General features: G+C 47.0%; 2 long non-coding RNA genes across 7 annotated transcripts in view; one reads left to right on the top strand and one right to left on the bottom strand.

Moving 5' to 3' along the window:
• LOC103348125 (uncharacterized) overlaps positions 1–27,378 on the bottom strand; it is a 221,776-nt gene that overhangs the window by 128,102 nt on the left and 66,296 nt on the right. For 4 of the 6 annotated variants that reach the window (XR_011389319.1, XR_011389320.1, XR_011389318.1 and 1 more), the window contains exon 3: positions 22,583–22,729. This is a non-coding gene — a long non-coding RNA (uncharacterized lncRNA). The remainder of the gene's footprint in view (positions 1–22,582; positions 22,730–27,378) is intronic. The other 2 variants (XR_011389322.1, XR_011389323.1) reach the window with 1 other exon arrangement.
• Positions 13,866–14,633, top strand: LOC138849979 (uncharacterized). Its single transcript, XR_011389326.1, has 2 exons — positions 13,866–14,280; positions 14,413–14,633. It is a non-coding gene; the product is annotated as an uncharacterized lncRNA (long non-coding RNA).

The following is a 27,378-nucleotide window of genomic DNA, read 5'->3' as shown; positions in this document are numbered from 1 at the left end:
TACACCTGCAAGAACTCTTATCCTGACCTCCAAAACCTTAAATTAGCTGTGCCTTTTTTTTAAGAGCTCCACACAAAAAGAATAAGATCATTTCAACTCTTTGGACTGTTTTGTTGTTGTTGTAGTTCAACATTAAGTTTTTAAAGTTCACGCATACTGCTGTGTACTTACATTTTGTTCATTTGTGTAGCGTCCAGTATTGAACTATATGACTATAGCACAACTCATGCATCTGACTCTAATGAGCATTTGTGGAGCTTCCCATTTGTTTTTATTACAAACATTCTTGTATTTTTTTTGGTGAACACATGTATGCATATCTATTGAGTATAGGAATGAAATGGCTGAGTTAGACTATACACACACACATATCATATATACATATAGTCAACCTTACAGACATAGCTAAGCATCTTTCCAAACTTGTCATACCAATCTTTTTTCCTACCAGCAGCATACGAGCATTCCAGTGGCTCCACACCCTCAGCGACACTTGCTATTATCTATTCTATACCCTTTAGATGTTCTGGTGGGTGAGAAGCAGTCTCCCATTGTAGAATGATGTTTTTAAAGTGTGAATCAGATTATGTTGTTCTGCCATTTGCTTCCCTTCCCACTCAGGACAAAACTCAACTCTTTAACCTGATTTGCAAGGCCATGGGCACCTTTGACTTTCTCTCCAAGCTGTCTGGCTACTATGTTTTATCCTCACACCCTTCATTGTGACATCCAAACATGACTAGGTTGCTTCCACATCAGGATCTTTACATTTGTTGTTTACTCCACTTAGAATGTTCTTCCTCTAGGTGCTCCTATAACAGATTTCTTCTTCATCCCTACATTAACAAATATTAACAAAGTGATTGTCGCAATTTTTTCCTTAGGAAGGATCATTTTCTTTGGATGGCTCTGTCCCAGGATCCATTCCTGCCCACCATCGTTGCATTTGGTCATGGTAGCACCCACCAATATCTCCCACTTCCTCGTTTAAGATTTGTTTCCTGCCTTATCATTCTAGAATATGTTAAGGACAGAGACTTTGTATCTTCAGTGCTCGAAACAGGGCACAAAACTGTTGAAATCTGTATTTAACATAGGGTTGATCCTCTGTATATAAAAGCAAACTAAAAATGAACCATAATGAAGAAGGGAATTGGAGAGGAAGTAGGAGGTGGGATAGTTGTCGGGGTAGGAGGGTGGATATGAGGGAAAGAACCACTATATTTCTAAAGTTTCACCTATGAAAAAATGCATTCATTAAACAAAAGCTTTTAAAAAAGGAGTAAATGTAAAAAAAAAAACTGCACACTCTAAGAATTCAATAAATAGTTGTTGGGTAAATGCAGACTCAAAGGGGGAAGAATTCATAAACAGCATGCTGATAGGAAATTAATTGTAGAGTATTAAGCTAGTGGAGCGTTTCCCACAATTGAACTGCTAAAAATGAAGCTCAGAAAGATAAAATAACAGAGACAACCTCAAGATCAGCAGCAGAGGTGGGCTTTGAACCTACACTCATCATTTCTAGTCCTAGTATACTATACTACCAACAAGAACAGGGATATGGGGCTGGCGCTGTGGTGTAGTGGGTAAAGCCACTGCCTGCAGTGCCAGCATCCCATATGGGTGCTGGTTCGAGTCCTGGCTGCTCCTCTTCCTATCCAGCTCTCTGCTATGGCCTGGGAGAGCAGTAGAAGATGGCCTAAGTCCTTGGGCCCCTGCACCCATGTGGGAGACCCAGAAGCAGCTCTTGGCTCCTGGCTTCAGATCAGCACAGAACCAGCTGTTGCAGCCAACTGGGAAGTGAACCAGTGGATGGAAGACCTCTCTATCTCTGCCTCTCCTTCTCTCTCTGTGTAACTCTTTCAAATAAATAAATAAATCTTAAAAAAAAAAAACTAGGACAAAGTCTTATCCCATGTGAAGCTCAAATTATTGAATGCCAGACATTGGGATTTGATTCAGCATGCTGTAGAAGTGGTTCCTTATACCACAAAATCTGATAACACATACAGAGGATATACAACAAGAATCATTTCTGGGTTCCCCAAATCAACCCTGACCTTGGTTCAGAGGAATAGGACAATGCTGAGAAGATAAATATGGATAAAGGTGGCTCCCAGTCCACCTTCCACTCTGAAGAGAGGAACGAGAACCGTCTTGGCAGGAAGAGTCTCCCTGAGCTCCAAGGGCCTGCAATCAACAGGCAGATCATGCTGTACCAGGTGGAAGCCGTGCCTCACATGCTTCGTTGGGTGAGAATCAGGCTGTACCACAATGCAGCCCTCAGGGCCAGTTACATAATGGGCGGTGTAACCGGCACCTTGGGGAGCTTCAGCCAAAAGCGCTGTTGACACCACTGCGATGTCGCTGAATCACCTCCAAACCCCATGACTGGATGATTCACTCGCCTCCCGGGGGCCACAACTATCAGGTGTTGACCCAGAAATGAGAACTAAATTCATAAGGGAGGGGATTTCTTATTAGAACCCTGACTTTTCCAGGGCTTTATTCTACCGTTCTTTGTGTTTTCAAAGAGTGATGGAAGCCGTGTTAGCCTCTTCCTCACCAACGTAAATACCCAGCGATTAAACAGAAAAAGAGGGAGAGTTAATGCTTAAGAAGAAATCTACTTGGGGCTATAAACACTGTGCACATTCACAATCTCTTATCACAATTCCAAAATCTAAAAGCTCCGAGAACAAAGTTTTTAAATAATTGTTTTTGTATATTTGCAGCAAATCCACTTGGCTACAAAACTTGACAGTAAAAACTGACAAGAGGTTATTTTTCAATCTTTATTTATCTCACTTTGGGTGCACACCTATACATTTTGATGTAGAAATAATATTGCTTGATTATGAAGGGCTGAATCAAATTCCAATGGGGTGTTTCATACTACATGCTATATCGACTATATCATTATATATCAGCTTTATAAAAGCTGGAAAGTACTTAATACCAAAACACATCTGACCCCTAGGATTTCCAATAAGCATGGCAAGCCTGTACTTCATGTTTTTTATTTCATCTTCACAAAAACCTGGGGCAGGCAATATTGTACCTATTTAACAAACAGGCTTAGAGAGTTAACTGAAATTCACACAGGTCATTAGTACCAGAACTGCAACTAAAATCTAGGGGTAGTGGACATCCGTTATTTTCCCTCCTGGTCATCCATGACACTGCCTCTCTGTAACAGCAGTTCTTCTTTAGGAAAGGAGCCACTGCACCCGTATTGCTGGCAGACTTGGGAGGTTGGCCACTTTCCCCTACGCGAGGGAAGGGCTGGTGCCCCATGCTAAGCCAACCTGACTCTCACTCTCTCCTGGAATTGGATCCAGAGAGAAGTTACTCAAAGACCAAAAAGAATAACCAGAGCTGAGTTTCCCAGCAATGACCCCTGGAAAAGCCCTAGGCATTGAGAGCTGCCCTGCACCCCGACTCTACAGCCCAGCAGGAGGGCCTGAGATTTAGCCCATATCCTTTCAAACGTTTCTGTGTGCATTGACCAGAGATAGTTTCTTTTACTTTCAAAGAACCCAGAATGAGATACAAGGCCTGATTCCTAGGTCTCTTCTCTTTCTTCCATCCTAGATGGGAAAGGATTATTAAATTCACATGCATGTATACTTGCATTAGATGGATTAGAGGAGATAAGAAATACCTCCACAGACTTATAAAGTATTAAACTGGGATACGCACCTAAGAAACCCCTCGTTTAGCATTGCTGCAACCTGTAAAGACAAACTACACAAAAAGCCTACCACCCAATAGCTCACTTTCCTAAGTGATCCCCACCTGCTTCCCTCTCTTCACCTCTATACACTTCCTCCCCACCATATCTCCATATACCAAGTTACTCTCTTGCTTTTCCCAATTGCTTTTTTACATCCAAGTTGACCTTCTACTTAGCTTATTCTTACATCTGAATGGATTTATGAGCAGGAACTTCTTAGCCCTGTACGCAATGCTGAGGCCTAAAGGAGTGTCAGACATGGATTTTAATACCCAAGTTGCCATCTGCATCAGTTCTTTGGGTCTGTGTTCTTGGGGCATCCCAAGGTTCTTGCATCTTTCTCCCACCTGAAGTTATTTTTCAGACTCTCTCAGGCTACAGTTCAGAAAAACACTGCAAACATAAATCATGCTTGGAGTAGCTGTGGATGTTCATGAAGATATTTTGAGAGGATATGAGAGTACATCAAAAAGTTTGCAGACAATGAAATTAAAAGTTTCTCTTGATGCAAAAAAAAATTTGTTAAAATCCATGCATGGGTTCTTTTTTAATACACATTTCCCATGAGCTTTTCAAAGGCCCTTTATATTATAAATATGAAATAATTGCATAGAATTTAGAAAATATAAAATTTTTAAATGCCACAATTCAGATAACTACTCTTAATCTTTTTTATTTCCTTGCATTTATTGTCTCCATATTTGATAATATGGATGTATGAAATAATATTAATAATAATATAAAAAGTACCTGGGAACTGAGATAATTTGCAGAATTTTTTGTAACTACTATATTATTTAATCCTTTTCAGATCCCCACCAAGCGATACATTAGTTATCTATTATTACTAAACTACTCCAAGACTTAGGGGCTTAGAATAACAATAAACATTTATTATTTCACACAGATTCTGTAGAACAGGGAGTTGAGAGTGGCCGAATGATTCTAGCTCAAGATTCCTCATGTGGCTACAGTCAAAATGTCAGTCAGTTATCCAGCATCTTTTATCTAAATGTTTAGCTGAGGCTGGAGGATCTACTTCCAAAATGGCTCACTCATGTGGAAGGAAGTCTCAGGTCTTTGCCATAGGGTTATTCGAGTGCCCTCCCAACATGCCCCCAGAATGAGTAAGCCAAAAGACAGCAAAATGGAAGACACAATGTCATTTATCTCCTAGACTGAGAAGTCACATCCTGCCATTTTCACAATATCCAACTGGCTAAACAGGTCAGCCTCTCAAATGAGGGAAGAAACCACACAGGAACATGAATACCAAGACGCAGGTGTGAATGGGGGCTGGATGGATGAGTCTTAGAAAGCTGGCTACCATGACTGGATAATATTCACTTGTTTCCTTTTTACAGATGCATGTCTCACTGTAAATAGGACTTGAAGCCAGACTGACCAACTCCAGAGACCATACTTATAATGAAGACATGATACCACCTTCTTGATTCATTTGACTACACTACTGATAATGGATCTTTAAGACCATTCCAATTTCTTATTACCATAAAGAGTACTACTACTACAGTGAACAGTGTCTACATAAATCTATATCTCCATTTCATGTTACTGCCTTAGGACAAATGCCTGGAGAAAATTCTAGGCCAAGCACTTTTCAGTGTTCTTGATATATATACTGCAAAAAATGATTTCCAGAAAGAAAACACACATTAACAACCTCAGGGAAAGTTCATACGGACGCCTGTCTCACTATATCCTTAACACAGCTGCACATTGTCGCTCCCCCTCTTCGTGGAGGAACGACACAGGACCCTGCGTTGTTCTTTCGTCTGCTCGGCCCTCCCCGGGTTTGCTGCTGGTTCTTCCTGGGTTGGCTACTGTCCCTTCCACCTCCGTGGAAGGGCGGTTCCCCCTGCCACTTTCCCCACTTCCGCGGGGGAGCGGCACACCGCCAGCCGGCTCTCTCGGGGCCTGCTCAGGTGTTCCCCTTAGATGTTCCCGGTGCATGTTGTCTCTCTCCTCCTTTATAGTCCTCTTCCACCAATCCCAACTCTGCTACCCACACGCCGAGTACGCTGCTCTCCTCCAATCAGGAGCAGGTCCTGCTGTTTATTGGTTGAACTGGAGGCAGCTGTGTAGAAGCTGTTTTCTCCTCTCCCAGTGCCATATTGTGGGAGAGCAGATGCATAGAATAAGTCTTAATTCCAGTAACAGTCTAGTCCGAGTTGCTCCCCACAGCACATCACTATTGTTTAGATCTCTGTTTATTCTATAGGTTAAGCATACTTGTTTGGAGTTGCATTTCTTGGAACATTTCTTCATTTTCTTAGTAGTATTTATTTGCATCATGTACAGTCTTTGGTTGTAAGCAATAGAAGTCAGTCAAATAACTTGAACTGGAAATGGTAGTATTGAAAGAATGAAAGAGTTGATAGAATTAAAGGGAAAGTTTAAAATATCTGGCTTGGAAAGGGACAGGGATCAGAGCTTCTCCAGGGGTCCAGATCAAGAAGGGCTGCATGATGGTCTTGCGGGTCTCCACCACGGACTACGCCATCATCCCCAAGTCAGAGTCCTAGCTTGGATGCTTGGATGCTTGGATCATGTGTCTAACCACAGATAGGGGAGGGCATTATTGAGTTAATTTTCAGTTGTATTGATCCAACCAACACAGCACTTAGTAAGAGAGAGTTAAATAAATCAAGATGCCATCATCCAAACAAGACAGCACTTGGTGGAGGAGAAGGAAATAAATTGCTCTAACCAAGAGGACCTGATCCTAAACAGCTAAAGAACAGTACATGTTTGCTATAGGGTTTAATTTTGATGACTCCCAAACCCAAACCCATGTTCTTCTCATTAAGTGAAAAGTTCTCAGCTCTGTATGCTAATTCATTGTCTGTTCTTATTAGTTGGCCAAGTAAGGGGGCCTTACTTTGACTTTACCTAAGAAGTTCAGCATCTAAGGATGTGCTACACATAGAACCACAGAAACATGGTCATCACTATGAAAGAAAGTGAAGGCAAAAAATCTCCCAGTAAAAGTACAAAGGAAATCCAAAGTAAACAATAGGAATATTTAAGGAAAAATGGCAGGGTCAATTTGTTACTTATCAAGTCATCTTAAATGTGAACAGTCTCAACTCTCCAGTTAAAAGACACAGACTGGCTGAATGGATTAAAAAACCCACTATTTGCTGCCTATAAGAAACACATCTCACCCAAAAAGATACATGCAGACTAAAAGGAAAAGGATGGAAAAAGATATTCCATGCTAGCAGAAACTAAAAAAGAGCTGGTGTAGCCATCCTAATATTAGACAAAATAGACTTTAACACAAAAACTGTTCAAAGAGATAAAGAAGGGCACTATGCAATGCTTAAGGGATCAATTCAACAGGAAGATGTGACTATTATAAATGTATATGCACCTAATTACAGGACACCTGGATATTTAAAAAAATGTTAAGGGATCTAAAGGGAGACATGGACTCCAATACAATAGTAATGGGGGACTTCAGTACCTCACTTTCAGCAATGGACAGATCAGCCAGACAGAAAATCAGCAAGGAAACAACAGAGTTAATCAATACTATAGACCAAATGGACCTAACAGATCTACAGAACTTTCCATCCTACAGTAACAGACTACACATTCTTTTCATCAGTGCATGGAATTTTCTCTAGGATTGACCACATGCAAGGCCATAAAGCAAGTCTCAGCAAATTCCAGGAAATCTAAATCATACCATGCATCTTCTCTGACCACAATGGAATGAAGTTGGAAATCAACAACTCAGGAATCTCTAGACATATGCAAATACATGGAGACTGAACAACATGCTCCTGAATGAACAGTGGGTCATTGAAGAAATCAAACAACTCTGGAAACAAATGAAGACAACAATACAACATATCTCGGGCTGGGGCTGTGGCATAGCAGGTGACTCCGTCTGCAGTGCCAGCATCCCATAAGGGCACTGGTTAAAGTCCCTGCTGCTACACTTCCAATCCAGCTCTCTGCTGTGGCCTGGCAAAGCAGAAGACAGCCCAAGTCCTTGGGCCCCTGCACCCAAGTGGGAGACCCAGAGGAGGCTCCTGGCTCCTGGCTTCAGATTGGCATAGCTCCGGCTGTTGTGGCCAGCTGGGGAGTAAACCAGTGGATGGAAAACACCTCTCTCTCTCTCTCTCTCTCTCTCTCTCTCTGCCTCTCCTTCTCTCTGTGTAATTCTGACTTTCAAGTAAATAAAATAGATCTTTTAAAAAAAAACATATCAAAACTTATGGGATATAGCAAAAGCAGTGAGAAAAGTTTATAGCAATTGGTGCCTACATCAAAAAATTGGAAAGGCAAATCAAAACCACAATGAGGTTTCACCTCACCCCGGTTAGAATGGCTCACATTCAGAAATCTACCAACAATAGATGCTGGAGAGGATGTGGGGAAAAAGGGACACTAACCCACTGTTGGTGGGAATGCAAACTGGTTAAGCCATATGGAAGTCAGTCTGGAGATTCCTCAGAAACCTGAATATAACCCTACCATACAACCCAGCCATCCCACTCCTAGGAATTTACCCAAAGGAAACAAAATTAGCATATGAAAGAGTTATCTGTACCCCCATGTTTATTGCAGCTCAATTCACAATAGCTAAGATATGGATTCAACCCAAATGCCCATCAACTGAAGACTATATAAAGAAATTATGGGACAGGTACACCATGGAATACTGCACAGCAGTTCAAAAAAATGAAATCCTGCTGTTTGCAACAAAATGGATGAAACTAGGAAACATTACACTTAATGAAATAAGCCAGTCCCTAAAGGACAATACCATATGTTCTCCCTGACCTGTGATAACAAATAGAGCACCTAAAAGGTAGTCTATAGAAGTAAAATTGACATTTTGAGAAGCAATGCCTTTGAACAGCCCTTGTCTCAACTGTTGAGGAACATTTTCCCAAACTGAGTTGATCATATGTGTATAAAGTTAATTGAAAATAGATCTTAGTAAAAAATAGGAATGAGAATAGGAAAGGGAAGAGGAAGAGGGGTGGGAGAGTGGATGGGAGGGTGGGCACTTTGGGAAAAATCACCAAGTTCCTAAAGTTGTAATTATGAAATGTATGAAGTTTGTATTCCTGATATAAAAGATATCTGGAAGCAAAGAAGTTCAGCATCACTGGAGTGTGCACTATGGACAAACTAATGAACAGCCTTCTCGGGTGGGAAAAAAATCCAGCAACAGCGAAGCATGGAAACAGCTCCTCCAGCTCTGCCAAGTAAAACAACCAAGAAAAAGGGATTAAGGAGACCCCTTTACTGGTGGTTGGCAAACTCTTTTTTGTAAAAGGCCTTTAATAAAACTTTACACAATCAGGTAGCAGACAGGATTTGACCTGGGCGGGGGGAGTGTCACAGTTTGCACACTGCTCTGCTGCTTTAAACCCAACAACAACAAAAAAACACATAATACATCTGTTCATAGTTATTTAAATCCTGTCTCCAAATTAGTGAAATCTCTCCTGCTTTTTTAAAGAAATCATCTTCAGTTGCCAATATATAGGACAGTGTTCATGTGATTTATCTCCTGCATTTTAACCATAAACTACTTGAAGTGCTTTTCGGTTTGGAGAAAACATGATGCTGATGAATGATATTTGATAGAGATTCAACATCCATATCAAAGTGTCAACTTCACTTTCCATGGGTAAGAGGAAAAGTAAAATGCGCTTATTCAAAACCAACAACGTTGCACCTTTTATGCGCAATGGAATATTATTGGATACCAGGAATACAAAGGCCTGTGCCTTAAAGAGTTTAAGCCTGGTGGGGAATTTTAGAATCTAGAGAAATGATTGACACTTGAGTGTTACACTAATGGGTGGGAGGTAGGTATTAGAGAATCAGAATCAGGTTTGGATAGCTTCAAAATGGAACAGGTCAAATGAGCTCCAGCGAATGATGGATAACCAATGCCCAAGGGAAGTCCCCAGTTTGATTAAGAGCTCATTCTAGATGCTCTAGAAGATTCTGTAATCATCAAACATCTCCTAGGGTACACACAAGGACTTACAACTATTCTCCTTTCAACGAATGCCCTCTTCAGTTTGCCAAGTTGAGTTCCTGGTGGCTAAATTTGTGACTGATGGATCCAGGAGTCAATAACTGACCCAAGAAAGGTAGAGCAGAAAGTCTTCAAGGACAACCATCATCAATTCCTTTCCTTGTCTTACACATATACTACCCTTCAGATCAAGAGGTGCAGTCAGGGGGCCGGCGCTGCGGCATAGCGCGTAAGCCACCGCCTGCAGTGCTGGCATCCCATAGGGGCGCCAGTTCAATTCCTTGTTTGCTCCACTTCCGATCCAGCTCTCTGCTGTGACCTGGGAAAGCAGTGGAAGATGGCCCAAGTCCTTAGGCCCCTGCACCCACGTGGGAGACCCAGAAGAAGCTCCTGGTTCCTGGCTTCAGATTGGCACAGCTCCTGCTCTTGTGGCCATTTGGGGAGTGAACCAACAGATGGAAGACCTCTCTCTCTGCCTCTGCCTCTCTGTAACTCTTTCAAATAAATAAATCTTTTTAAAAAAATTGCCCTTGCTCAAATCTGGGCTGGTCTTTTTCTTGACTAATAGAATGCGGCAGAGGTGATGCCCCTCAGAAGCAGCTCTGCACCTTCCATCTTCACCCTTGGAAGCCAGCTCTGGGCTATGAGGAGGCCCGAGCAGCCCCACGGAGAGGCCAATGCGGACGAGAACTGAACTCTCCCAGCTGATGGTTCAGTGGGGCAGAGCCCAGGTGGCCGCCAGCACCATCCTGCCAATCATGCGCACGCATCGACCTGGAAGTGATCCTTCAGGCCCACTTCAACAGCGCCGTCCTTGCTCAAATTTTTGGGCCGCAGATCACGAAACGAAGTTGGTGTTTTAAGCCTCTGAGTTTGGGGTCATTTAGTATTCATCAATAGAAATAGGAACGTTAAAGTAACCAGTCTTTCTCTCCCAAGAATTTGATATTTGGGCTGGAGGTAGACAGATCCTAGAAATGGTAGGAGCTGAGTCTCCTAACCTTTGGTGTGTATTGGAATCACACGGAGAAATTGTGTAAAATGTCAAGACTAGGCCACCCCCACCCTAATCTCTGATCCAGCAGTATCGGGATCCCAGGCATATTTTAAGCACGCATCCCATATGATTCTGATACCACATACTAAAACGATCATCTAGATTCTCAGCTTACAGAACCAACGTTCGTGTATACTCAGACCTCCCTTCCCCTGTGTCCTCAAGTTGGCCTTGATTTGAGCCTCTGACAATCCAGTCTTGGCTATTTTAAGCCTCAAATCTGGTTAGGCCCCAGAGTTGAAAAAACCCATGTCACAAAAAAAAAAAAAAAAAAAACGGCAGAGGAGACGGTGAGTCCTCACTAACCCCACAGTTCAATCAAAGTTGAACTTGAAGGTCTAATCGTCCCCCTAATTTTTTGAATCCTAAAATACCAGGGGTTGCAAGATTAAAGGTCTCTATTTAAAATACAACGGGGAATGTGTCATAATCCTTATTGTGTTCTCCAAAAGTCAAATTTCATCAGATACCCCGAGGACTCTTCTGGATTCTATCACAGACAACAGGATTCTCTCAGCAGGACAGGCAGGCTGGGCCTCCTGGGACGCTGGGTTATCTGCAGACAGAATTGCAGAGGGCTGGGCAGTGTGTGTGAACTCCGGCTCAGGCCGACTGCCTCAGGGGAAGATTCTGCGGCATTCAGATAGGAAGCCTGATTTACAGTGCCCAGACTCCCAGAGCTCTGCTTCGGTGAGATAGGAATCAGAATTGGGAGCCAGACGGGCAAGGGGGAAAGTTAGTTGGTGGACTGTTCTCCTCTTCCCAGCTCAGCCCAAAGAGACCCACGCTGTGTAAGTGGGCATCGGGTAAGTCCCAAAGTGGTAAGCCTGCAGCGCTCCGTACATTCAACACCAGCAAACCTGGAATGGAATGCACTTCCGCGTCCTTCCCCAAGCTCGCTCGCTGTGACACCTCTCTCCTCACTTGACCGCAGGCTTCACATCGCCCTGTGGTCTTCCTCGAGGTGGCTGACTTGGGAGAAACAAGCGCTCTGAACGTGTTCCTTCCATCTTTAACCCACCCCTCCCTGTGGCCCTTCCCTCTGGATCCTGCCTGAATCGCACTGATGTGGTGACTCACTCTTTCCGTAGCACTAAGAGGGGATCATTTTCTTGTTGTCCTTAGGTTCTGCTTTGCAAGTTAACAGGGAAACTCCTGGAAGAAATGCCTCTGGGTGGCTCGCACCGGGCTGGCGGAGAGATGGGAGAGTCTAAGGCAATGCACACTCCCCTCCTGCTGCCAGACACACCTGAGGGCCTGAGGAGTCTCTGGTCCTGGAGTAGGAAGCGCAGCTCCTTGCCACATGTGAGCATAACTGAACACACCTAGATTTGGGAATAAAAATAGCCTTTGCTTCTAACTTGGAGCTCTTCTCCCCTGCGAAAAACTAACCAAACTGACTTTTTAGATCTGAGCAAAACAGAACCATCCCCAAAAGTAAGTGCTAAAAAACGGAAGCCTGGAACTCACCCTCCAGAACGGGACTGGCTGTTCAGTGGCACATCTGGGAGGGTCACTCCCATTCAAGGCACATCACAGTCCCTGGTCTTAACTCACTGCGCAGGCCACGGGGGCACAGAGTCAATGTGCCTGACCCGAGTCGTCTCCCCCACTCACCTGGGGGTGGAAGAAATCCCAACTGGAAGTCAGAAAGCTTGACTTTTGAATCCAGTTCTGCTGCCGACCGTGAGGTCTTTACCACAACGAGAAACCTTGGAGATTCCCTTCACCCTGAAGTACCTAGGACTCCAAGATCAAAGGGCTCTGGTAAAACCAGGAGTAAATGCCCTCACGGTCAGCCATCGGGCATCTCCCAGCTTGGCATGCCCCGCTTTCCACAGATCCTGAAGGACACCACAAAAGACCAGTAATTTAACGAGGGCGAAGCGGAGAGAAAGGTCTAGAAGGTGGGAGTCTCTGAAGGGAGGAGGCTGAAGAAAGGGCATGGAGTCCATGGGAGGCAGAAAGCTCTGGGTCCCGAGTTTGGCAGGACCAAGAGAAACAAAAGGAACATACAAGGCTCGGAAACTAATTGTTCCCATTTCCTTTTCCTTAAGAAAAACTACAAGGAGATTGTTCTGATAAGAGATCTCCCAGTGATTGGTCATTGAATGATAAATAGCTCAGGTAATAATGATCCCAAGGCATTCTAAGCCCATGTCTGCCCCACCCCCCAACACCTGTGCAACTAGCTGTTCTCTTTCCTCTTTGAAAAATGATGCTGACTGTTGTGGGGCCAGGAGAGGTGGGGAAGGAGAGACAGGGGGAAGATACCAAACAGGTACCCTTAGTCTGCACCCTCTCTGCTCTGGGCACTGTCTGGGGGGCTTTACACTGATTGGTTCTCCTGCTGAATCGTCCTGACACATTTGCAAGCCTACTGCCATTCCCATTCTACAAATGCGGATCACGGAGGCTCAGAAATGTTCCAGTTGCCAAGTATCACCCAGCCAGCGATGGGAAAAGCCAGGATCTAGAGCCACATCTGGGGAACACCAAAACCCATACTCTCTCGACAATGGCCACCACAGGAGTATCAGCAAATGGGTTGTAGCTCTCCTCTTCCATGGCAAGCCGAGGGAGAGTCACTGTGAACAGTCCATGAGGGCTCGTGATTCGCCAGCCACTGTGCTAGCTGCCATGGTTCATCACGACCCTATCAGACAGCTAACGTTGTCCTCACTGCACTGCCGAGAAAGCAGAGGTTAAGCAACTTGCCCAGGGACACAGAGATCTACGCCAGACGATCTGACACCAAACACCACAGTCTTAACCACTGCACATAGCAAATTTATTTTGATCCAATCCCCCATAAATAAAGCCTTGCTATTTCTCAGAGCATTAGGAGGGATCAGGATAGAGGGGATTTTACTGTGATCCGGGCCGTTGACAGACCCAGAAATCACTCCGTGACAGAAGCTTGGAGTTACCAAGGCGTGGATGTTTTCAGAGGCAGGTCAGCTCCGAGGCCATTAAGACTCAAAACTTTCCGAGTCTCTGATGTTCTCAAGTTCACAGGCCAATCTCACCCAACCGGGACACCACTGCCATACCCCATCACGAATGACACTCTGATCCTCCCCGCTCGGGGCCTGGAAAAGGTTGCTGGCCTCTTGGCAGAGACGGGAGATGGAAGCAGGCAAGAGAGGTCAGAGGAGGAAAAACTCGGCGTCTGTGTTTTGTAAGATGCAGAGGGAACCCGAACTCATGAGAGAACAGCTTTCCAAAACTGTAGCCGAGACCTATTTCACAGACTCTCCTTGGCCTTGCAAGGGATTAGCTGCTAGAGAACATCACCGCTCTGTTTACAAGCTCGTCCACCGCCCTGCACGTAGACGTGACTTTCTGCATGGTTACCTGGGCTGCGGAAACTCGAACAATTCCCAGGGTCCCTGACACTAGACAAGGAGCAAGGCCTGCAGGGGCACTGGCTTTTGGTGCCTTTTCACGGTCAGTCTGGATAAAAATTCGTGTCTTCGGGGCTGGCGCTGTGGCATAGTGGGTTAACGCCCTGGCCTGAAGCGCCGGCACCCCATATGGGCACAAGTTCGAGTCCCAAACCAGCTCTCTGCTATGGTCTAGGAAAGCAGTAGAAGATGGCCCAAGTCCTTGGGCCCCTGCACCCACATGGGAGACCCGGAAGAAGCTCCTGGCTTCGGATCAGCTCAGCTCCAGCTGTTGTGGCCATCTGGGGGAGTGAACCAGCAGATGGAAGACCTCTCTCTCTCTCTCCCCGCCCCTCTGCCTCTTCTCTCTGTGTAACTCTGATTTTCAAATAAATAAAATAAATCTTTTAAAAAAAATCTGTGTCTCCAAGAGTGTGCCCCACCCTGCAAACAGCTAGCCTATGCACTTCAAAAATAACGGAGGGGTGAAAAACGAAGGCTGAGCACCTGTTTCAGATTAAAGGACATTAAGGAGACAGGGCCACCAAATGCAATGCATGGTCCTCAATGACATTTGGCCCCAAAGGGGAAATTGCCCTGCAGGCTGTGTGACTGGAGCCATTGGTAAAATCTGAATGTGGAGTGTACGTTACAGACTGCTGCTATGTCAAAGGTCCATCTGAACTTGTCCGTTGTACCGAGACTGAACATAGAAATGGATGTGATAACAGAGCCTTGACCCACAACCCCAGCAGCCCTGCCCAGGAGAGCAACCCCTCATCCAGATGGGCGGCCTGCTCTAACTCAGTCTTGCAGGAAGCCTGGACTGCCACCTCTAGTGACAATGGTCCAAGAAGCTAGACAGTAACTCTTGTAACAATTGGCCCCAAGTGGCCAGCATTTGATTAGTAACAAGCAGCCTCCCCAAGCTGTCCTGGCTTCCAATTGCAGGCCAACCAGAGAAAGCCAGCTAGATCCCATCCCTAACCTATCACACAGGATGCCCAGCTTGTAGTGAGCCACCTCCACCTTCCCTGGGCCAACAGCTGCCAATCACAGCACATGTGAGCCCTTGCTTTCCCACTTCTCAGCCTGCCTTGGGTCTCTGCCAGAACCCCAGTGTTGGTGGCTGCCTCCCTGCCACCACGCAAGCTCAGAACAGCCTTTGCCTTTCTCACTTGATTGCCCTTAGAACTCAGATGGTTTGGATAATGACTATATAATACATATGGAGAGGGAGGGAGTGTGGTGAGGAATTAACAATGGATCAATCTCGGCTAAAGGAATGAGAGTCCTTCATTCTTTTCTTGCAACTCTTTTATGCCTTTGAAACTATTTCATAATAAAAAGTTTTTTTTAAGTGTCCCCAGCTGATTGTTTACATCCTGACCAAACAGCCCACACCTGTTCACCTAAGGCCCCGGATGGCGGTCGGGTGTCTTGTCTGTATCACTTTATCACGGGACCACAGACGTAGATGCCAGGGCACGCTGCCCACACCCAGCATCTTCCTAACCTTCCTTGGCAGTTAGATAACTTGGATCCTTGGCAGCTCAGGGACTCTCAAAGCCCTCCCTTGTTTTCTCCCGGAGCACAGGGCACACAGGCACTGGGCTGCTGCTCTCACTAGTAGCCCTCGCATGCTCCCTGGGCCGTGTGATGCAAATGGCTCATGAACTGAGGATTGCAAGGATGTTTGGAAATTGGCCATCAGTTTCTTACAGCTAAGCTGAGTTCTTGGAACCAGCTGGACTTAACTATTCGCCTCCAAAGCTGGTGCCTATCACTGTTCCCTAGCCACGCCTTCCAACTCTACTTTGTTCCTTGCAACGTACTGCAGTGCCCTCTGAACGTTTTAAGCCTCTCTTATCCCTTCACGCAATGGTTCTTAACCTTGGCTGCATCGTGGAATCATCTGAGAAAGCTTTGACAAGCACAGACGCTGGATCCCATGCCCCAGATATTCTTATTCACTTGTTCCAAGAAGGAGCAGCCTGGGTGTGTGTGTGGGGGGGGGGGGGGGGGATACTAAGTGGTACTTATTTTTTTTTTAAAGCTCCCTGAAAGATTCCTAGCTACATTTAGAGTCTAACGTGTGCAACCAAGATTGAGAGCTACTGCTGTAACACACTGTCTGTAGGAAAGATGGTCTGACGTGTTCAGGGATAAAGGGGCAAGGTGACTGCCCTTAGCCTTCAAATGGTTCAGAAAGGAATATATACATCTACAGACACACACACACACACACACACACACACAGAGCGAGCGAGTGAGCGAGCGAGCATCAGTGAAGTGCTGCCCTCTTGCCGGTCATGTCACCTCCTCCGGGTTTGATGTCCCTGAAACCCCCTCATGGGTGCTGTTTCCCCAAGGTGCTGAGGACTCCCTTGACCTTTACAAAAGCAACTTATCTGAAAGGTTCCCCCAACAACACACTCAGGAAGGAACCCTGCGAAAGCCTGTTCCAGTCAACAACAAAGGCCATCACTGCAATGCCCTGCAGGTAAAGTGCCCCCAGCTGTCTTTACACCACGGTGCACTTCCCCGGGACTGCACAGAACAGGCCGGCCGGCCAGATGTGTTCAGAGACACTGAAAACTCACGGGGCAAACTGATGATGAAACAGCCCCAGACTGACAGCAGCAGGCGGTAGCCTCTGCAAGCAGGCGACTGCGTGGCCAGCTGGCCTCGCGGTCAACTCGGAAGAGAACAAGGAGATCCAGCACCAAGACATCTGTTGAAAGACCTGTGGCTGGTGTTCAGAATGGGGGCCAGGAGATGGGGAAATAGCATGCATTTGCCTGGGCCTCAGTCTGAAAAGTTCTAAGAATCGTGCAGGGGAAAGTCTAAAAATGATGGGTCCCTACTCCCAGCCTGGCTGAACGAAACCAGCGTTTGTCATCTTCATGCAGGACCTGGGTGTTGATCTTTCTTAAAACTGCCCGGAGAATCGAATGTGCTATCTGCTTGATGTTGATCACCTCTATGGAGAACTCTCTCTCCTCACCAGCCAGGCAGGATGCCACAGTCCCCAGGCCTTCAGAGCCACCACTGCATAGCCCCAAGATCCACCCTACCTCCCTCTCTTTCTCTTCTCACACTCTTGTCCCATTACACACACATACACACACACACACAGGCCCACAGAGCAAAGTCCAAGCATCACTACCCGTTTGCATCACTAGCATCTCTTGCCAGAGCCCTATCCGTATTTACACTATGAGTTTCTGGGAGCAGGTGTCTCCTCTTACCCCGTGGGCTCACCTACAGCATCTAGCAGTCTCCTGCTCAACAGAATCCAGGCTCCGACTGGGTGAGAGCTGGTAGATCTTTTCGGCAGAAACCATCAGAAGACAGATACCCCGAGCCCAGGCTTTGGTGTCCTGGGTGGGGTCAGAGAGTCCTGGATATTAAGTGCCGTGGACTGTTTTTTGAATCCTGACTCAAGAGTTATGAGCTACGTAAAACCTTTTCTCTAAGCATCAGTTTCTGTTCCAACCAAACGGGAATAATATTCATAGCCAACTCACAAGGCAGTTAAAGGAGGCATACAAAGCACCTGACAGAGTAAATATTCAATAAACGCCAATTGTTTTCAATAGCCATGGCTGTGGGCCACTGTCTGCTCTGAAATGTAAACTTGACTGTGTGTAACGTCTTTTCTAAATACATAGTCAACAAAAGCGGCGTGCAGATGGTTTGGAGTCACCGCTGTGGCTAGCTGATGCTCCGGCATCCCGTCCAGGTGACCTTGTAATTCCAGTAACAACCACTGTCTCTTCACAAGGAGCACCCACGAAGGATCAATGCCAAGACTCATCTGCTTCATTCTTCCCCCACCACAGGAAACAGAGCAGGTGGCAAGCACACTGAGCTCAGTTCTAGAAATCCGGAGCCTTTGTCTCCTCTGGAGTCTCAGAGATGCCCAAGGACCACCCAAGAAGGTCTCGGGTGTGAATGACGTCAGAAGTGCCTGCAGAGCTTGTGACAAAGGCAAGGGCTGGCCCCACCCCGGAAGACTCTGCTTCTCTGGATCTGGATTCCTCCGGCCTTGACTTTCCTGGTAAGCAGCCCGGGTGATTGAAGCGAGCGCCTGGAACACAGTCTCGTAGGATGACAAGCACAGGACTTGAGCAGCGGTGTGGGACTGTGGCGAGAATGTGGCTTCTGACACCAGACACATTAGTTTCTGTTTGAATCACTGTATTAGTCCAACACCACAGACTGGGTAACTCTGAAAGAGAGGGGTGTATTCTGGCTCACAGTTTTGGGGGACCAAGCCCAAGGGGCTGCTCCTGGTGATGACCTTCTAACAGTCCTTGGGTGGGACAGGGCATCACATAGCAAGAAACAGCATAAACACAAGAGTCCATCTTCTGGTCTCTCTCCATCTTCTTACAAACTACCAGTAATCCAGCCGTGGGGCTCTACCCTGAGGATTTTGTCTAATTCCAGTCACCTCCCAAAAGGAACTTGTGGCCCCCAAACCCTACCACCACTAGCCAGTTCTCCCAAGAAGATGCCCACAGGTGCTGGAGAACGGCAGCTTCTGGGCTCTCAGTCAGAGTCCACTTCTGTCTTGGAACTCCTGCTGCACCCAGAGGCAGGTGGATCAGGCCCACTGTTCAGGTCACAGTGTCCCTGGCCCATTGAATCTCAGATGATGCCTGACATCCTCTCTCCTGACCCCGTCCCAGGCTCCACCGAGGACTGCAGTACACAGTGCTGTGGTCTTGGTGTGCAATGTCCTTCACAGAGTTTGCATCCATCTCTGTCATGTGGCCACTTCCTCTTCCCCAGGGCCAAGAAATAGGGGAAGGGAGAGAAGAAGAAAACAAGCCCCTGAACCACACAGCTCCTACTGGATGCAAACCCTCCTCCCTCTCAACAGCAAACCACGGCCTCACCGACTATGTGGGCACGTCCACCCCCTCTCCTTCCTATATGTCCATGCCCCACCCCCGCTGTCCCACCTGCACACAGTCCCCGGGAAGGATGGCCTCTGGACAAACCCAGACCTGACCACAGCCAAGAGAAAACCCAGTCTGTAAGTCTTCCAGCTAGGACCGCCACCTCCCATGGCTCTCTGAGGAATCCCAGGGAAGCTCTGGATCGGAAGGATGTTGACCTCAGAAATGGGAAACGATAGCCCCAGGGGAGACTGAGACTGCAAGGGGTCCATGGGAACTCTCTGCACTGCCTTTGCAACCTCTTCTGCAAACCGAAAATGATCTCAAAATGAAGAGAGGGAGGGAGGGAGGGAGATAGGGAGGTAGAGAGGGAGGGAGGGAGGGAGAGAAGTAGAGAGGGAGAGAGAAGGAATGAGCCAATGGAACAGAGTCCCAGACGTGAGAAGCCTGCCTCTGCCTGGTAGTCCCGGAAGGCTCGGGGCACCAGGCCCGCTGGAGGTGCACCTACAGGGCTTCGGTCAGCACTGTGATTCCGATATTAGACTGGGTGTCTCCCAAAGGTCCATGTGTTAAAGGCTTGGTCCCAGGGTGGTGCTACTGGGTAATAGTAAAACCTATAGGAGGTGGGGCCTGGGGGAAGATCTTTAGGTCACTGGGGATGTGCACTTGGAAGACAGCTCTCCCCAAAGGGTTGTTATAAAAGCCTGAGTTTGGACTCAAACTCTCTATGTACCACCTCGTGATCCTTCCTCCAACTCAATCTCTCCCTCTCTCTCTCCCTCTCTCTCTCCCTCCCTCTCTGCACTTGCATGTGAGCTCAGCCACTACCATTCTCAGCCCTCACTCAATGCCAAACCAGTGGGGCTGTCTGACCTTGGACTTGAACCTCCTGAGGTTCATTTCCTCAGGTATTTCATTGGTAACAGAAAACTGACCAATACAGCTAATCTAGAAAATGCCGTAGGGCAAATTTGGAGGACTGCTTTAGGGAGACAAATTAGAAAATCCACCTGTCCCTGAGCAGACACAGAGTCAGTGTGTGTTGAGAGGAACGTGAGCTGGATTTTAGACCCAGCTGCCCCCCTGGCCTGTCCCTCAGAGTACATGAAAGGCAAACGATAACTTCAAGGTGACCTTGTCCTTGAAGAATGAGTTGGTGGGAACCCGCGAAACAGAAGGCAGACAGCATTCCGATCAGGAGAACCACATGGACAGAGGCCAACAGCTGCGGCAAAACTTGATTCCAAGACTCCTTTCAACCTCCTGCCAGGCAGGAAGTGGTTCCAGAGTACAGGGGATCTGGGATTCACAGGTCTGAGCTGTAAAACAATTAGAGAGCAAGGAAAAAGGCCCGGCTGTCAGAGATCTCTTTCAAATCTAAAAAGGTAGGGATGGGAGAGCCAAAACGACAGGTTAGCTCTATTAGTGGCAGAAGAATTATTCAGTAAGCTTCAAAAATGTGGGCAATACCATGGGACTCCTCCATCATTTTAAGAAAAAAAATAGCCTCATCTTCTAAATTAGGATCCAGAGACTGAGTCTCTCAAAATCATCACGCTTAGCTCTTCCACTCCATCAGTGAGTTGACTGGATCTGCCCTCCTCTGCAATAGACATCCCGCACCCTCCCCCAGACATGAGGCCCCAGGCCGAGCATGTAATCAGACCACACTAACCACAGACAACTCAAGAGGTAGCACACATGTGAGTGTGGGCTTCTAGAGTCAGTTCCCTGTTCAAAAGAGCAAGCCATTTGCTCACCCTAGCTCTCCCAGATGGAAGTCACCATGCCATGACTGATAGTGTGACGTGAGAGGCAAAGGATTTCCCAACGCGGCCTCACTACAGCCCCTCCCCAAGAGGAGCAGGTGCTATAAAAACCACTCCCTTAGAAAATGGCAATGTCTCCTTGTAATTCTTTACAATGCAACCATTTCTAACATTTTGCCGTATTTCTGTCACACGTAGGTTTCTATATACACACCTATATACTGGGTTTTTTTCTTGAAAATTGGGATACTGATGTCACAAAATGTGGGATTCACAACAGGAATTATTTAGTGGGAAGCTCAGAACTAGCCCCTGGGTGTGTCAACGTGGAGACAGCTGGTGACCCTAAAGAGTATTTTAAGATCAAAAATATGCCTAAAGTGTCAGAGCAGTTTCAAGACAGAAAGAGTAGGAAACAGTTTGCATTACCAGTAAACGGCAATTGTTTTTCTAGTATCTACCATAGAGGAACTTTTTTTTTTTTTTTTTTTTTTTTTTTTTTTTTTTTTTGACAGGCAGAGTGGACAGTGAGAGAGAGAGACAGAGAGAGAAAGGTCTTCCTTTGCCGTTGGTTCACCCTCCAATGGCCGCCGCTGCAGCCGGCGCACCGCGCTGATCCTGGCAGGAGCCAGGAGCCAGGTGCTTTTCCTGGTCTCCCATGGGGTGCAGGGCCCAAGCACCTGGGCCATCCTCCACTGCACTCCCTGGCCATAGCAGAGAGCTGGCCTGGAAGAGGGGCAACCGGGACAGAATCCGGCGCCCCAACCGGGACTCGAACCCGGTGTGCCGGCGCCGCAAGGTGGAGGATTAGCCTATTGAGCCACGGCGCCGGCTCACCATAGAGGAACTTGAACATACTGGCACGGTACAACACACATGAGAATGCCCCTAGAAGCACTGCTCAAAATGGCCCCAATATCATCAACAGAATAGGTAAGTGGATGTGGGTACATTAATACAAAGGCATGATATGCAGCAGTGAAATTTCTTGGTCCATGAGGACATTATCAGCCAAGCTGGAAGCCATTCATGAACTAATTCATTTTGACCACATCTATAGCAAGCCTCTAGTTTTAGAGACACGCCCTGAGACGGAGGGCTGACCTAGTGTGGTAGTGAAAATGGAGGAAGCACCTCGCAGTCCATCAGAGAACGATCACACCAAATCCAGTCTCAGTAAAGAAGGACCTAGAGTGGACGACCACATTCCAGAGCTGTGCATCTCAAGTCTGCTTTCATCCGGCCACTGCCTGAAACCATCTTCCTGCCTGTTGGATGCCTATAGTGACTGTGGCTATGAGAGCTCCCCCTCCTTGGTGTAAACCATTTGGGGGAGGATACTTTTGTCAATGAACTCTTTTGTCAATGAACTCAGCTGCTCAGAGTCTAAGCAGTGATCCAGTACTGTTGCCCTTTCCCTCGACTATTCCACTGCCTGGAGGACAGCAAAGCGCCTGTCTGTGCTTCATTCAGAAAACCAAAGTAGAGCGCGTAGAGAGCTCCTCTAGAGTATTTGTCCACTTCTCACGGATGAGCCCAAGTACGGTCTTTTGACATCCAGCAGGCGAAGGTATTCAAAGATGTAATTCTGCACGATAGCTTTGGAGGTTTTAAGGTTGTAAGATGCAACCATTTTTAACATTTTGCCATATTTCTGTCATATGTAGGTTTGCCCTACAATACTTACACAGGCGTCATTGATGGACAAGTGTCGCAAAGTAGACATAGAACTTCGGAACGGCCCTGTGTCATTTCTCTTCTCCGTTCTCAGCATCCCAGGCTTGCCTCCGAGTTTAGGTCCTTCCGTTTGCTTCTGCAAGCAGAGAGCACCTACCTGAAAGGGTTTTAATTGAAGATCAAGAATCTTTTGCAGAATTACAGAAATTTACTATGTAAACGCTGGTGGGATCTTCCTACTAGTGTAGCTCCTGGAAGGTGCTCTCTTCATTTATTTAAAACTACCCATGCAATTATAAAGTGCAATGCAAAAAAAAAAAAAAAAAAGTGGTTGCGTTGCTACCACGCTGGACTGAGCTCTCGGCTCCTGGCTTCAGCACACACCCTCACCCCCACCCCAGCCATTGCCGGCATTTGCTGAGAACACCAATGGCTGCGGTTGAATCTCTCTGTCTTGCCTCCCTCCCTCCCTCTCTCCATATATGTGAGCAATTGTTTAAAGGAAGAAAGAACTGAGACATGTCTGTAGGACAAACAAATTGCTCTCGGAAGTCACTTCCTTCGGAGGCCCCTGGGGCCAGCCCAGCCCTGTCACTTTCATTTCTTCCTAGCACTTCTCACTTCGTACGAGCACCGTGACGCTCTACACTCCACTGGGTGACGGCTGTCTTCCCTACAGGGACACAGGAGAACAGGAACTGAAGAGGTGAAGGCGGTAGAGGTAAACTACTGTTTCCGTTATGTATGTTTAGGGAAGAATCGAAATGTAGCACGAGACGACTGAGGAGTGAGAGGCCTCTTTTCTAAGTGGCATGTATTACAGTACCTCTGCGTGATGGAGGAAGCCATCTGGAAAGGGGTCGGGGGGAAATATGATGCCAGGTTCAGGAGAAAGAACACCAGGAAAGCTAAACGCTCAAGAAGGAGATGGGCATAGGACCGGCACATGAGTGTGCAGATGGGCCTTAGCCACAAGGGAGGTCCAGGGCCGAGGGCAGGCAGAATACGTATGGGACAACTGCAGGGAGGGCCCACGGCTTTGCAGTGGGAGGAATAGGATGTGCTCTTCTGCCTGTTTCTGTTTTCTCCCAGTGAGGTTCAGGAAAAGAATATTAAGGGTTAAAGGAGGGGCAGGCACTATAGCATAGCAGGTAAAGCCGCTGCCTGCAGTACCAGCATCCCATATGGGTGCCGGTTCAAGTCCCGGCTGCTCCTCTTCCAATCCAGCTCTCTCCTATAGCCTGGGAAAGCAGTAGAAGACGGCCCAAGTCCTTGGGCCCCTGCACCTGCGTGGGAGACATGGAAGAGGCTCCTGGCTTCAGATCGGCGCAGCTCTGGCCGTTGCAGCCAACTGGGGAGTGAACCAGCAGATGGAAGACCTTTCTCTCTGTCTCTCTGCCTCTCCTTCTCTGTGTAACTCTGACTTTCAAAAAAATAAATAAATCTTTATTTAAAAAAAAATAAAAGGATTAAAGGAGAGAAGTAGAGAAACAGCCCTCTGGGCAAATGGGATGGAAATTGAGCAGATGCCCACGTGCAACTGAGGGCCCTTGTGTTTCTCAGGGTTCTCTGGAGAAACAGAATCTATAGGAGGCACACAGAGGTGGAGAGAGAAAACACGCATTATGGGAGCCGGTTCACATGACTGCAGAGGCTGAGAAGTCCTGTGATCGGCCATCAGCGAGCTGGGGCCCGGGAAAGCTGAGAGTGCCATTCAATGCAAGCCCAAAGGCTGAGAACCAGGGTGGCCAGGGTGCAAGGTCCAGTCCAAAGGCCCAGGAACGGAAGCACCAATACACAAGGGCAGGAGATGATGTGGGTCCCCACCTCTGGAAGACAGAATTTGCCCTTCCTCCACTTTTTTTTTTTTTTTTTTTTTTTTTGACAGGGCAGAGTTAGAGAGAGAGAGAGACAGAGAGAAAGGTCTTCCTTTGCCGTTGGTTCACCCCCAAATGGCTGCTACGGCCGATGTGCTGCGCCAATCCGAAGCCAGGAGCCAGGTGCTTCCTCCTGGTCTCCCATGCAGGTACAGGGCCCAAGCACTTGGGCCATCCTCCACTGCACTCCCGGGCCACAGCAGAGAGCTAGACTGGAAGAGGAGCAACCAGGACAGAACCCGGCACCCCGACCAGGACTAGAACCTGGGGTGCTGGCGCCACAGGCTGAGGATTAGCCTAGTGAGCCATGTCACCAGCCTCCTCCACCTTTTTGCTCTGTTCAGGTCCTCACTGGATTGGCGGGCACTCAGCTGTGCTGGTGAGAGCAGTCTTCTTTACCTGGCCGCTGACTGAGATGCGAATCTCTTCCAGAATCACCGGGGCAACTCTAAGCCTGGTCAGGGTGACACATAAAATTAACCATCGGAGCCCTCTTCAAAATCAGGTCCCAATGTAAAGGACAGTTGGTCAGCATCTTCGAGTGTTTTTCTGCAGCTGTGTTCAGCTACTCGGTGCAGGCAGGGAATAGGAGGAGAAATGGAATTTCGTCAGTTGAACAAAACAGACCACAAGGGGCTGGCTGACAGGGCAGACCATGGACTGGACGCCGGACAAGGAGGGAAGTGCATGGTCACCACGCATAACACCATCTTCAACTTTAATTCCACTTGTGCTGCTGAGCTATAGCTTGTGCTTACTCCAGCAAGGCTGTCTCTTATCAGCTTACAAATTTTGCTTTTGAAATGTCTATAAAGATACGAATGGAATGCCCTTGGGAAAACCAGGCTCTTTTTTTTTTTTTTTTCAATCTGTCCTGATAGACTGCTGGGGTTTTTGAAAGAATACTGATAAGACCCGGGAAAGCCTGGGAACCAGGGTCTCATGCAATCATCACCAAGGAAGGGTGTGTTTCAGAGGAACCGCATGCCCTGCAGGCTAGCATCATGGGGCAAGGCAGGGCGAGGCGGGTCTCTAACCCTTCTCCACCCCACCAGCTCACTTTGGCCAGGTGTCTTAGCCCCTTTAACCTTGGTCTTCTCATCCGCACAGCAGAAATAATAAGCAACTACCTCCCAAGATTTCCATAAAGGTTAACTGAGAAAATTCATGTAAAGTACTTAGCAAGGTGCCGCACACATGATAAACATTTATGTACACAGTCACTTAAAGACTCGATGAATGTTGACTGACTTGGTTATTGGTGGTGACAGTGCTGGTGTTAAGTACTTGGATACTTCCACAGCAGTCTACTCTGTAGTTGAATGACCTTCATTTCATCCAAGACAAGAAGCAAGCATTTATGGTCTCAGCACTATTTTAAGCACCTTACTCATAGTATTGCACTTAATCTTCACAAGATTCAAAACAAGCTCTCTCTGCTGTCAAAGGCTGCCCTTCTGGGCCAGTGAAGTACTCTTCTTGGTAAAGTCAATCATTGTTTCTAGCTCTGCTCTCTGAAAGGGACCCAGAGGAAGTCGGTTCCTCTCCTGCATGACAGTTTTCTCCCATTTGAGCAGCAAATTCTCCAAGGCTGCTGATCACACCGAGAGGATGTCCCCTCCCTGACTGGCTCTGCTAGGAAAGTCGGCGACCAGAAAATGCAGGATGGAGGAGACCAGGGTCCACTGAGGGCTTCTCAGGGGCTCTGCCTACTCCCCAGATCCCTTCCCGAGGGAAGTCTCTGTCTAAGGTTATTTCCATGAAATCCAGGGAAGCCGCTGCCCTGCCCAGTAAAACAAGGGTCTGCTGGCCCCAGAGTCCCGGTGCAGGACCTTGGGACACGCATGACCTTTCTGCCTACAGTGGACACGCTCTCACTCCATTATTCAAACAGGAACTTCTAGGGAGAAGGTTGCAGGCTGCTCAAGCACTAAGGGGACTAAAGTGACAGATGAGCACAGTTCTAGAAATCCACAGGAGTACTCCATAGCCAGGGTGACCTCGCTCAGACCACCTCCCCATCAAAGCCCTCAGCTCCCTCACCATTAACACGTCACAATGTTAGGATAAGAAGTGAAGACACCCATATATAGATACCCTTCTTACTTGTGGTCAGAACCCTAACACTGTTCAGGAAAGCGATATACCTGCCCCCAGACTATGAATTAAAATCGATCAAATATAGTCAAGACAATCATATTCCTCCCTAAAAGACACTCGCTTTCTCAGCCCCTCTTCTGCTAGGAATGTCCATATGACTTTGTTCCAGCCAATGACAGAGAGAAGTCATCTAGTAGGCTTCTGGGAAATTTTTTACTTTCCTACAGAGTAGACAGGTATAAATACATGTAAGTGCTCCCTCTCCCTCTCCACCCTACCCTCTCACACACACATGCTTACGCTCATCTTTCATCCCTGAATTCAGATACAATGTCTGGAGTTGTGGTAATCATTATGTGGCCATGAAGTGGCAAATATAAAGATAATAGTCAAAAGTTCTGCTGCTTCTTACAGTAGAAATGAACAACCCTGGATAGTTGGTGAGACACTGTTGCTAATGAACTAGCCTCCGAATGCCTGCCTCAGAGCTCCTGAGATGATAAATGATTGAATATTTAATCCAGTGTTAATCAGTTTTTCTGACTGATTCAATGGTGCCATCTATTTCTGTCATTCATGCCGAGGTCCCGCCCACTGCTCCTTCCATGACTTGGAGCAGTGACTCATGTCTCTTGAGCACCAAAAGGGACTTTCGAAGGGAATCCCTTGAGCCAGGGCTCACATAGTCAAGTTAAGCCCATCTTCGTCAAAGGGAGCACATAAACAAGTCTAGTACCTGCTAACACTAACCGATAGAATAAATAAAGGGGAGAGTGATCCAACATGGGAAGTGAGATACTCAGCAGACTCATAGAATGGCAGATGTCCT

Source organism: Oryctolagus cuniculus, chromosome 6 (genome assembly GCF_964237555.1).
Source record: "Oryctolagus cuniculus chromosome 6, mOryCun1.1, whole genome shotgun sequence".
In the NCBI taxonomy this organism is placed as follows: Eukaryota; Metazoa; Chordata; class Mammalia; order Lagomorpha; family Leporidae; genus Oryctolagus; species Oryctolagus cuniculus.
The sequence above is the reverse complement of the archived record's forward strand: the minus strand, read 5'-3'. Positions and strand labels throughout refer to the sequence as shown.